The sequence below is a fragment of the Triticum aestivum genome, chromosome 3A, assembly GCF_018294505.1.
Source record: "Triticum aestivum cultivar Chinese Spring chromosome 3A, IWGSC CS RefSeq v2.1, whole genome shotgun sequence".
NCBI classification, from domain to species: domain Eukaryota; kingdom Viridiplantae; phylum Streptophyta; class Magnoliopsida; order Poales; family Poaceae; genus Triticum; species Triticum aestivum.
The window spans coordinates 569,443,471-569,456,422 of record NC_057800.1 but is presented as its reverse complement, the minus strand read 5'-3'; positions in this window follow the sequence as shown (position 1 = coordinate 569,456,422).

The window sequence follows — 12,952 nt, the reverse complement described above, 5'->3', positions numbered from 1 at the left end:
GGAGAATCCATCCCATGGCTTGATGCAGGTGAACTCCTCCTCCTCTCCCTTGAACAATTCGGACAGAATTTTTGCTAAAGCGGCAGCATCGCCCGGACCCTTACGCCCGTAGCGGGTGGCGTCATCCGCCCCGTTGAAACACCACAAGGGGTGCCCAAGGTATTGAAGTGGTTGCACTCCCCGCATTATGCAAATTGACATAATTTCGATTACTGTCAATCCTGATTGAGCCAGTGCTTTGATCCGGTTCATCAGATAGAGGACTTCTCTGTCGTCTTCCACCTGGGGCCTCCGTGGGCGCCAACTTCGGCGCTTCTTCAGAGGGGCATTGTTGAACTCAGGAAGGCCCCGCCGAACAGGGTCCGGAAGGGGAACGTCCTCCATATAAAACCATTCTGAAGGCCAGTCTTCGGACGACTTCTTTGGGATATCGGACAGGTATCCGGTATCGACGATGCGCCATATTTCGGCTCCGCCCACTTGATAAAGTGATCCCCTCTGTGTGCGAGGGACGAGGCAAAATAGCCTTTTCCATAGCTCAAAGTGAGCATCGCAGCCCAGGAACAACTCGCAGAGAGCAACATAGCCGGTGATATGTAGAATGGAGGCAGGGGTGAAATTGTGTAATTGGAGGTCATAGAACTCCAGGAGCCCGCAGAGGAACGGATGAATTGGAAATCCGAGTCCCCTTAGTAAATAAGGAACAAGGCAGACCCGTTCCCCCATGGAGGGATAGGGAAAGCTCTCCGCTTGCTCCCCGCCATTGTAGGTGGCAAGCCCGGCTCGAACGGGCACCATATACGCCGGAGGGAGAAATCCCTTGGTCTGCAGTTCGACCAATCGACTGTGTGGGACTGAACACCTCTCCCAACCACCGGGCTTAGGGCTACGGGGGCGGGAGGAGGAGCTGCGGAGGTCGGCCATGCTGGAATGGATCTTTCCGAAACGCGCTCTGATGGATTCTCGCTGAGGGGAGGATGGTGTGGATCTGATCTAAGAATCTCTATCCCTTTAAAAGACAATTTATTTATCTGGCTAGGGGGGAAAATGTAAAAATGCCCTGGCGCCTCGTATTCATTCGACGCATGGGAGATAGCCCTTATTGGGCATAGAAGCCAAAACGTTCAACATTTATGGGGTCGGACACTGCTTACAAACACTTGGAAATTGGAGAAGAACCTGCCTTGCAATGCCGAAGACAATACTGCACGCCGGACTCATCGTCATTGAAGCCTGATTCGGGGGCTACTGAGGGAGTCCAGGATTAGGGGGTATCCGGATAGCCAGATTATATCCTTCGGCCGGACTATTGGACTATGAAGATACAAGATTGAAGACTTCGTCCCGTGTCCGGATGGGACTCTACTTGGCGTGGAAGGCAAGCTAGGCAATACGAATATGTATATCTCCTCCTTTGTAACCGACCTTGTGTAACCCTAGCCCCCGTCGGTGTCTATATAAACTGGAGGGTTTAGGTCTGTAGGACAACAACAATCATACCATAGGCTAGCTTCTAGGGTTTAGCCTCTCCAATCTCGTGGTAGATCAACTCTTGTAATGCCCATATCATCAAGAATAAATCAAGCAGGACGTAGGGTTTTACCTCCATCAAGAGGGCCTGAACCTGGGTAAAACATCGTGTCCCCTGCCTCCTGTTACCATCCGCCTTAGACGCACAGTTTGGGACCCCCTACCCGAGATCCGCCGGTTTTGACACCGACACTAACCCTCTTTTAATTTTGTTTGCAGAGCCAAAGCCAGACCCAGCAAGAAAGCTCGGGTCAACAATCTGTTAGAAGACAAGGCAGTTTTTGAAGAAGAGCAAAGAGGTGAACCAGACCAAACTCGTGAACCGGAGGGTCCTCATCCTGAAGCCGCCTCTGATGAATTGCCCCTTCAAGATCGGAATACTGATGAACCACCAGAAGCTGATCCTGTCGTGCCTCACACTAAACCGGCAGCTCCTAACCGGGCTAGTCCGGTGAGAGATACTCAGACTCCGTCATCACCCGCAAAAACCACTGAAGGCCAAGGAGATGATGTTATCATTACTGGCATGGGCCACAACTCTCCTGGCCATCCCGTAATCTTGGCCCAACATAGTGCCAAAGAAGAGCGTGCTGCTAGGGAAAAGGGCAAATGGAGTACTGACTTATCAACTTATGCCCATCTCAATGCTAACGAACTCTGCACTCAAACCGTGACTATGAAGCCGGTTTGGTGAACTTGATGAAGGAACGCTATGAGGTATTTTCATCTCCCTTTACTTCTTGATTCCAAAGTTGAAATACTAGGCCAAGTAGCCCCCAAGGGCCGTTTTATGATGTTAATCGTAAACTGGGTCTTTGTAACACTTTAAGTCTCTCCTATTGGCCCTCAAAATGTCAGGTCCTTAGTGAAAACTAAGACCGATACTTTACTAATATAATTATATAGCTTTCCTCATCATAGCCCCCAAAGGCCGGTTTAGCTTTGCAAGGTAATCTGGCTTTTAATCCATGCGTCCGTTTTGAACAGATGTACAATAGCCCCCAAGTGTCAAGAATAATGCTTTCATTGTTCTGGAGACTTATAAAAGATGTAGTGAACCAGAGCAAATAGGCATTAGCCCCCAAGTACGAAGTGCATAACTTGTTATACGCTTTGTACTTAGAAAATATATATCCTGTTGTTTGACATATCTTCACTGTTGTAGGCCGAACTAAGCAATAGAGATGCCCGAACCGCTGATTTGCAAGAGAACGTGAAGTCCCAACAAGCAGGGGCTTTGAAAGCCAAGGAGGAACTGACCAAAGCCCTGACAACAATGGAAAAGCTAAAAGAGTCTTTTAACAAAGATCGTGCTGACTAGGAAACCGAGAAGGCCGGTTTAACCAAAAGAGCTGAGGGTGCCGAAGCAGCCCTAAAACCAGTTGTATATGAACTAAATGGCTTGAAATGGCAAATCAACGCCATGACTTCCACTATCTTTGGTAAGTATCTCCTTATGCAGCTTGTCCAATTCATGAGACCTTATCATTTAGTAGAGTGCTGATTTTAAATCGTGACAGGCACTCGTATTGCTCATCTGGGCATAGATATGCGGATGAAGCTTAAAGCGGCTTATACCTTGATTGAACAGCTGTACTCTGGATCCCAGCGTGCTATTTGCACTGCGGCTTACAATAAACCGGCGCCATCACTGATAAAAGAAACTCTTGAGAAGCTGGCCATGTTACCAGCCCGGATTACCAAACTGAAGAAGGCAGCTGCAAGAGCAGGAGCATTAACCGCACTAATCCGGGCCAAGGCATGGATTCCGGACCTTGAAGCGGAGGACATTATAAAAGGATATCCAGGTGTGAAGGAGGACGGTTCAAACTTCGACAATGATGATCTCCGAAGATTGACAAAGGAAATGCGGCCAATAGCCAGCAAACTGGCAGAAGACACAGACTTATCTCATTTCTAGTCGGCTTACGACATTGAAGAGAAGAGACAGCCTGCGGAAATCCATGAAGTCGAAGAACTTGTGCCTCCAATCTGTAAGCATACTTACGCTCCTGACATTAACCCCTCCAGCCTTATCCATGAAGAAGCCATGTTTCAAGCTTTAACCGGAATCAATTGGTCAACGGTTGATTTCTAGCGTCTGGGGAGGGATGAAGAAGAAGTGATTGCACCAAATGACCCTCAACCATCAAACTGTCCGGACAAAGTAGCGTAAACCGGCAGCCGGTTTACCATCTATTGTATGCTAATGCCAAAAAGCAATTTTGCAATTGGAGCCGCTTTGAAGCTTCTTGTAATAGGATAGCAAAACTCCTTTATCTGTCATGCCATCGAGCATGTTTTGTGACACTTCGTGAAAACTTGTTCCACTTTTGGGGATCTATTTATGCATAGCCCATGATGAGTTGTGTTCCTGGATACAAGAACTTGAAAGTATCCTAGCGGTTTACCACTAGACGGGTCATGATGCCCAACAAATATACAATACTTAGATGAATAATCAAAGTTTTTGTATAAAAAATAATATGTGCAACATACCTCGTTGGCTGACCAACTGCTTGTATGGTAAAGGTGTCAACACCAATCCAGAGCATTGATAACTCCGTCCTTATTTTGCCGGATTATGATAATAAACCGTACCGGGATATAATAACCACCGAGTTTTCTTTAAAGCACTGGCGATTTAGTCAAACCAGACCGGGGTAATGAATGCCGGTTTGTAATTGATCATGTACTGACAACTTGTAGTTGAAAGCCAAGCCGGGTCAAGGACAATGGTTTATCAGAAGATATTATGAACCTCAATAAAGGCAAAAAACTTAGCAAATAGGACTCAAAAAAGAAATACGCGAGACTTTTTACGAGCTGCCAGGCTCCAAATCAAGGCTTTTCATGGGCTGCCAGGCCTCTGAGTTAAACCATTTAACAAAGCCTTTTAAGATGGGCCTCCAATTAACCAATCGTCGTTTTAACTTTGACAAGTTCAGGGTCTGTATAAGATTGACTTGTCAAACATTCGGCGGGTCATACCAGGATTACCTGGACAGGAGTGGCTTACTTGATGAAGGCAGGTTAACCCGGGGTTTTAGGTGAATACACCAGGCTTCCAAGCCGTGGCTTGATAGCCGATTACAAGGGTCCTTTCAAACTCTTTGTTGCTTTGCACAAAGAGCCCCCAAGTAACTTTGTGAGTTGTGCTCAGTGGGTGCCCCATGTTTGAGTTTGTGCTTTGTGCAACACTCTCTTTGGCCCCACATAATTTCCTTTGTGGCTTTAACGCCCATCAAGAGGTGTAGCTATGGTGTGATAACAACCAAGCCCCCTAGCGAAATCCCTTTGTGGTGTTTAAATCGATCAAGATGTGTAGCTATGGTGTGACAACAACCAAGCCCCCTAGTGATATCTCTTTGTATCTGTGCGGCTGCAGAGACCGGTTTAACAAAATTTTGCTTTGTCAGTAGAAACTCTTGTAGGCACACACATGATGTAAAAAAGAACAGAGACCCCACTTTATTCGAGGCTCCGGTTTATTATATAATATATACATTGTCATAAATATGTACATATGAAGAGCCTGTGGCTCAAGTATAGTAAGGCCAAAGAAGAGCTATATTCCACAGTCGCTTGGTCTCCTCCTCCGATTTACGTGAGTCTTTGTGCTCTCGAACATCAATGAGGTAGTATGACCCGTTGTGCAGATTCTTGCTGACCACAAAGGGTCCTTCCCAAGGTGGGGATAACTTGTGTATATCAGTCTGATCCTGGATGAGCCGGAGCACCAAATCGCCCTCTTGAAAGGTTCTGGTCTTAAACCGGCGGCTGTGATAACGTCGGAGATCTTGTTGATAAATCGCCGAACGTGCTGCTGGAAGATCATGCTCTTCATCTAACAGGTCCAGGGAATCCTGACGTGCCTTCTCATTATCAATTTCAACATAAGATGTCACACGGGGCGAGTCGTGACGGATGGTGTTGATGCTCCATAACACAGAAGGTAACTCCTCAACCCAAAAACCCGGTGTCCGTTTCAAAGGAACCATAAGCCGGGGTTTGATACCTCGTAAAATTTCTTGATTTGCCCTCTCCGCTTGACCATTAGACTGGGGGTGAGCCACCGATGCTATATCAAGCCGGATGTGCTCATGTTGGCAAAATTCCTCCATCTCTCCCTTTGACAAATTAGTACCATTATCAGTTATAATACTATGTGGAAAGCCAAACCGGAATATCACCTTTTTGATGAATTGAACCGCCGTGGCCGCATCACACTTACTGACTGGCTCTGCTTCCACCCATTTGGTGAATTTATCAACTGCCACTAACAAGTGGGTCTTTTTGTCCTTGGATCGCTTGAAGGGTCCAACCATATCAAGCCCCCAAGTCACAAACGGCCAAGTTATTGGAATCATCCTCAACTCCTGAGCTGGAATATGAGCACGGCATGCGAATTTTTGACAACCGTCACATCTTTTGACCAAATCCTCCGCATCAGCATGAGCTGTTAACCAGTAAAAACCGTGGCAAAAAGCTTTAGCAACCAAAGACTTTGAACCGGCGTGGTGACCACAATCCCCTTCATGGATTTCTCGGAAAATCTCACAACCCTCTTGAGGAGAGACACAACGCTGAATTGCTCCTGAGACGCTGTAACGATGTAACTCCCCGTTGATTATGGTCATGGACTTGGAACGCCGGATTACCTGTCGGGCCAAGGTTTCATCCTCCGGTAACTCGCCCCGGTTCATGTAAGCCAGATATGGGATTGTCCAATCCGGTATGACATGCAAAGCCGCCACCAATTGAGCCTCCGGGTCAGGAATAGCCGACTCCTCCTCTGTTGGTACCTTGACTGAGGATTATGCAACACGTCAAGAAAGACATTTGGTGGAACCAGTTTACGCTGAGAACCAAGGCGACTTAAAGCGTCCGCCGCTTCGTTCTTTCGCCGGTCTATATGGTCCACCTGATAACCCTTGAACTGACCAGCCACTGTGTCCACCTCTCGCCGATATGCAGCCATGAGTGGGTCTTTAGAATCCCAAGTGCCATACACATGTTGAGCCACCAGATCTGAATCCCCAAAGCACTTGGCCCGGCTTAAGTTCATCTCCTTAGCCATCTGAAGACCGTGGAGCAAGGCCTCATACTCAGCTGCATTGTTAGTACAAGGGAACATTAAACGGAGGACATAACAAAACTTGTCACCTCTTGGGGAAGTTAGTATGACTCCAGCCCCTGAGCCCTCCAACTGTCTGGATCCATCAAAGTGAATAGTCCAATACGTATTATCTGGCTTTTCCTCTGGTGCCTGCAACTCCGTCCAATCATTCATGAAGTCCACGAGTGCTTGGGATTTGATCGTTGTGCGAGGTATATATTTGAGCCCGTGAGGTCCAAGCTCAATAGCCCATTTGGCAATCTGGCCAGTTGCTTCTCTGTTTTGAATGATATCTCCCAGAGGGGCTGAACTGACCATTGTGATAGGATGGCCCTGAAAATAATGTTCAAGCTTCTGGCTTGCCATAAACACTCCATATACCAGCTTCTGCCAATGTGGATACCTCTCTGCTTTGATTCAATGAGCACCTCATTGATATAATAAATTGGCCATTGAACCGGATACTCCTTTCCAACTTCCTTGCGCTCCACCACAATAGCCACGCTAACAGCTCGGGCATTAGCAGCCACATATAGCAATAACAGCTCTTTATCGATCGGGGCTGCAAGCATAGGCGGTTCAACTAACTGCCTCTTCAAATCCTCAAACGCTTTATCAGCCGCCTCGCTCCAGACAAAATCATCTGTTTTCTTCAGCATCTGATATAAAGGAACAGCCTTCTCCCCAAGACGACTGATAAACCGGCTCAAAGCCGCAATCCGGCCGGCCAAATGTTGAACGTCATTGATACACGTCGGTTTAGCCAAAGATGTAATTGCTGAGATTTTTTCCGGATTAGCCTCAATGCCTCTGTTCGATACCAGAAATCCCAAGAGTTTGCCTGCCGGGACACCAAAGACACACTTTTCCGGATTGAGCATCATCTTGTAAACCCGGAGGTTGTCAAAGGTTTCTCTCAAATCATCTATCATTGTTTCCTCCTTCCTAGATTTTATCACAATATCATCCACATATGCATTGATAAGTCGCCTGGGCACTCTTAAGCCCAAAGGGCATGGAGACATAGCAGAAGGCTCCAAAGGGAGTGATGAAAGTTGTCTTCTCCTAGTCCTTAACTGCCATTTTGATCTAATGATAACCAGAATAAGCATCCAGAAAACACAAACGGTCACAACCCGCCGTAGCATCAATGATCTGATCAATACGAGGGAGGGCAAAGGGGTCTGCAGGGCAAGCTTTGTTCAAGTCTGTGTAACCTACACACATATGCCAAGTGCCGTTTTCCTTAAGAACCAGCACCGGATTAGCCAACCACTCTGGGTGAAAGACCTCCACGATAAACCCTGCGGCCAACAACCGAGCTACCTCTTCACCAATAGCCTTGCGCCTTTCATCATTGAAGCGACGGAGAAACTGTCGGACCGGTTTAAACTTAGGATCAATGCTAAGTGTGTGCTTAGCAAGTTCCCTCGGTACACCTGGCATGTCAGAAGGTTTCCATGCAAAGATGTCCCGGTTCTCACGGATGAACTCGATGAGCGCACTTTCCTATTTGGGATCCAGGTTAGCGCTGATGCAGAACTGCTTGGATGAATCGCCAGGAACAAAATCAACCATCTTAGTATCTGTGGCCGATTTAAATTTCAACACCGGATCGTGTTCCGTAGTTTGCTTTTTCAAAGAGGTCATATCTGCCGAATCAACTTGGTCTTTATAAAACTTCAACTCTTCCGTGGCACAAACCGACTCAGCATAAGCCGCATCACCTTCCTCACATTCCAAAGCGATCTTCCTGCTCCCGTGTACTGTGATGGTCCCCTTATGACCTGGCATTTTAAGCTGCAGATAAACATAACATGGCCTTGCCATGAACTTAGCATAAGCCGGTCGTCCGAACAAAGCGTGATACGGACTTTTGATTTTTACCACCTCAAAAGTCAATGTTTCTGATCTTGAATCATGATCATCTCCAAAAGCCACCTCTAAGGCTATCTTGCCCACTGGATATGCAGACTTACCAGGCACCACACCATGGAAAACGGTATTTGACGGTTTAAGATTCTTATCTGTCAACCCCATACGGCAGAAGGTATCATAATATAGAATGTTGATACTACTTCCCCCGTCCATGAGTACCTTAGTGAACTTGTATCCCCCAACTTGAGGGGCCACCACTAAAGCCGGATGACCCGGATTGTCAACCCAGGGGGGTGATCCTCTCTACTCCACAAAATAGGTTGCTCGGACCAGCGCAAATACTGAGGCACCGCCGGTTCAACAGAGTTTACTGCCCTCTTGTGAAGCTTCTGATCACGCTTACACAAGCTAGTGGTGAAGACATGATACTACCCACTATTTAACTGCTTAGGATTGCTCTGATAACCCGACTGCTGCTGTTGCTGCTGACTCCCCTGATGGTTGTAACCTCCCTGGTTGCCCTGATTCCCTTGATTATTGTATCTAGTTTGATTGCCCTGAAATCCTGAACCGGAACTGCCACCTCCATAACCCGGCCCATGGAAACCACCTCCTGAACCGCCGGGCGGGCCATTATCATACTGAAACATATTGGAGTTCTTGAAATCTCGCATGATATAACAATCCTTCCAAAGATGTGATGCTAGCTTCTCCTTGGATCCATGCTTTGGACAGGGTTGATTTAACAGGCGCTCAAAATTGGGGCCTGAACCGCCGCCTCTCTGGTGCTGCTTGCCCTTACGGTGCTGACCATTCTTCTGAGCGCTGGTGTTAGCCACAAAGTCCAAACTGTTGTCGGCCTTGCGTTTACCATTGTTGCCATGGCCTGCCGGATTATGCTGCCGCCCCTTGGTGTTGCCGTTCTTTTTCCCTTTCCCCGGTTTGTCCTCCTCTGAGTCAGGGTCTTTGGTAGTATCCGAATCGGCGTATTTAACCAAAGCGGCCATAAGCGTCGACATATCATTGCAGTGACGTTTGAGCCTTCCTAACTTCTGTTTGAGCGGCAAAAAACGGCAATTGCCCTCCAATGTTAGTACTGCGGTATCTGCATTGATACAATCCAATGAATGCAAAATTGCTGAGACCCGCTTTACCCAATGGGTCATGGACTCCCCATCCTCTTGGACACAAGCGGCCAGATCCACAATTGACATGGGATGCTTACAAGTATCTTTGACGTTCTGGATAAACCGGTGCTTCAATTCGGCCCATGATCTGACAGAGTTAGTTGGTAAGCTCTTCAACCAAGTACGAGTTGTTCCTTCCAACATCATGGTGAAGTATTTAGCACATACTGCTTCATCCACATCCAACATCTCCATTTCCATCTTGTAGCTTTCAACCCACGCCTCTGGTTGCAGATCGGCGGTGTAATTGGGTACCTTATGAGGTCCTTTGAAATCCTTGGGAAGTCTCACATTACGCAAAGAGGGGGTAAGACAGGGCACCCCTAAGGAACTGAATACCACCCCTGGTTCGACTGAAGCGGTGGGGTGAACCAGAGTAGGTTGACGGGCTCCGTGCAGAGCTGCTAACTCGGCCTCCCGACGTGCGCGACCATGATCCACCACATCCTGCGCATTGGCACCTCCCCCTGCCAGGTTTTGTCCTCGCGGCGAGTTACTGCGACGTGCACTACTTGACACGACCGGTTCATCCTCAACGTGCCTGCTGTAGCTCCGGCTTGGACGGGGGGTGGAATGAATCCTCTCATGATTGTGCGAATATGCCTGCTGCTGGTTTAGAGCTGTTTGAAGGAGATCTCTGGCCCGTCGTGCTTCAACCGCAACTGGTGATTCGCTGTCGGTTGAGAGGGCTGCTAACCGTGAAGCGGCAACCACAATGTTGTCCAACGGGTTGGAGTAATGCCCAGGAGGTGTTGGAACATATTGTGGCACAATATTGTTCTGACGAGGCAGGTCCATCGTGCGCGGCTGAACCGACGCTCCTGTTCCTGGTGCCTCCATCCGATTTAATATTGGTTGGTTACTAGTTCCTGCTCCTGGCGTATTGAAGAGATTTCGTGGCTCATAACCTGACGGGAGATGCGATCGGTATCTTCTTCTCATGACTTCTTCGGAAGCGTTCTGATCCAGCCTAATCCGGTAGGCCTGAGCTTCCAACTTGGCCCGCTCTGTAGCCATCCTAGCGTTCTCGGCCGCTAGGTCCGCTTTAGCCTGAGCTATCTGATCTTACACCTTTGCAATCTCCGTGTTGCGCTGATCCCGTGCTGCTGCATCCACCTCTGCGGCCATCAATGTTGCCAAAGTGTCGAACAAGTCAGACATGACTTGAGCCGGCGGCAGCGCAGAGCTTCCTGCCCCCATTGGCGTGGTTGTTGTTGAACCGGAGAGTATTGCTGCGGCAGTTGATGAGTGAGGCACTGACTGTGTACCGGTCATGAAGATAGCGGCCCGGTTTGGCGGATCTGGAGAGTTCGGAATACTGTTGCCCTCGGAACCTCCACTAATCCGGCCATCCTGCAACTGATAGAGTGATTCGGTCTCTCCATAAGACTCATCGTCGGAACAGACAACGGTTTCTCCATTGGATGCCGGTCCGTCCTTGTATCCTGCTCCATGGATGACACCTACGAAGACATGCTTCGCCACGGGCTGAACCGGGGAAGGGCTTGCACGCTGAGCCATCTCGATGATGTCGGTGCAGGTGTCCGGCTCAGGGCCCGGTTCGCCAATCTTGCCGATGAAGACGTGAATCCCACCAAAGGGGACCCGGTACCCGTATTAGATTGAATCGGCCTCGGGGCCCCATCCTGCGTTGTCGATGTAGAGCTTGCCACGACGACTCTTTGTCATCCGGCCCACAGCTTTTCCCTTGAGTCCATCAAAGCTACCCTTTAAGAACTCGAAACCATCGTGCGACAGCCCCATGGTGGGCGCCAACTGTCGTGGGTTTGTCATGGCAGATGTCCTTGTGAAAGGACTTAGTCGTGGAGCCATCGCAATGGGTTAGCTTAAAGGGGTTAAACCAGACAAGGGGACACGGGGAGTTTATACTAGTTCGGCCCCTTCGATGAAGGTAAAAGCCTACGTCTAGTTGTGATTGGTATTGCTAGGGTTCCGAAGACCAGGGAGTGAATCCGCTTTGTCTGGCTCTCGAGTTATTGTCCGTCGTGCCTAAACCGCTGTCGGGTCGTCCGTTTATATACATAGGTTGATGCCCGCCAGTTTACAGAGTCTCGAAGCCGGATCATAAAGGCGTCCAGTTCAGTCTTTATACTTCCTATCTTACAATGCAAGTTGCATAATTAGGTCGGTTTACATCTACAAGTGTTAACTCGCCTTTGGGCCTTGGGCCTTCACAAAGCACCATCATTCTTATGGGCTTCTAATCTTCATAAAGTTAACCCGGCTACTCCTGGCCAGTTTACGTCCAGTAGTAATATCCCCAACAGGAAGTGTTCCATGCCTTTCCTTAACGGAAATTGGAATCTAATATTCCCTTCCTTCATATCAATAATTGCACCAATCGTTCTAAGGAAAGTTCTACCAAGAATAATAGGACATGAAGGATTGCAATCTATATCAAGAACAATGAAATCTATGGGCACATAATTCCTATTTGCAACAATAAGAACATCATTAATTTTCTCATAGGTTTCTTAATAGTGGAATCCGCAAGGTGCAAGTTTAAAGAACAATCATCAAATTCACGGAAACCTAGCAAATCACACAAAGTTTTTGGGCTCGTGGAAACACTAGTACCCAAATCACACAAAGCATATCATTCATGATCTTTAATTTTAATTTTAATTGTAGGTTCCCACTCATCATAAAGTTTTCTAGGGATAGAAACTTCCAACTCAAGTTTTTCTTCGTAAGAAGCATCAATGATATGTTTAGTAAAAGCTTTATTTTGACTATAAGCATGAGGAGAATTTAGCACGGATTGCAACAAGGAAATACAATATATCAAAGAGCAATTATCATAATTAAATTCCTTGAAATCCAAGATAGTGGGTTCATTGCTATTTAAAGTTTTGACCTCTCCAATCCCACTTTTATCAATTTTTGCATCAAGATCTAAAAACTCTGAATCATTGGGACGCCTTCTAACTAAAGTTGACTCATCTCCAGTCCCATCATTATCAAGATTCATATTGCTAAACAAATATTTAATAGGGACACATCAATAACTTTTAGATCTTCATCATTATTATCATGGAAACTAGAAGAACACGCTTTCACAAAGTAATCTTTTTAGCATGCATCCTAGCGGTTCTTTCTTTGCACTCATCAATGGAAATTCTCATAGCTTTGAGAGACTCATTGATATCATGCTTAGGTTGAATAGATCTAAGTTTCAAAGAATCAACATCAAGGGAAATTCTACACGTTCCTAGCC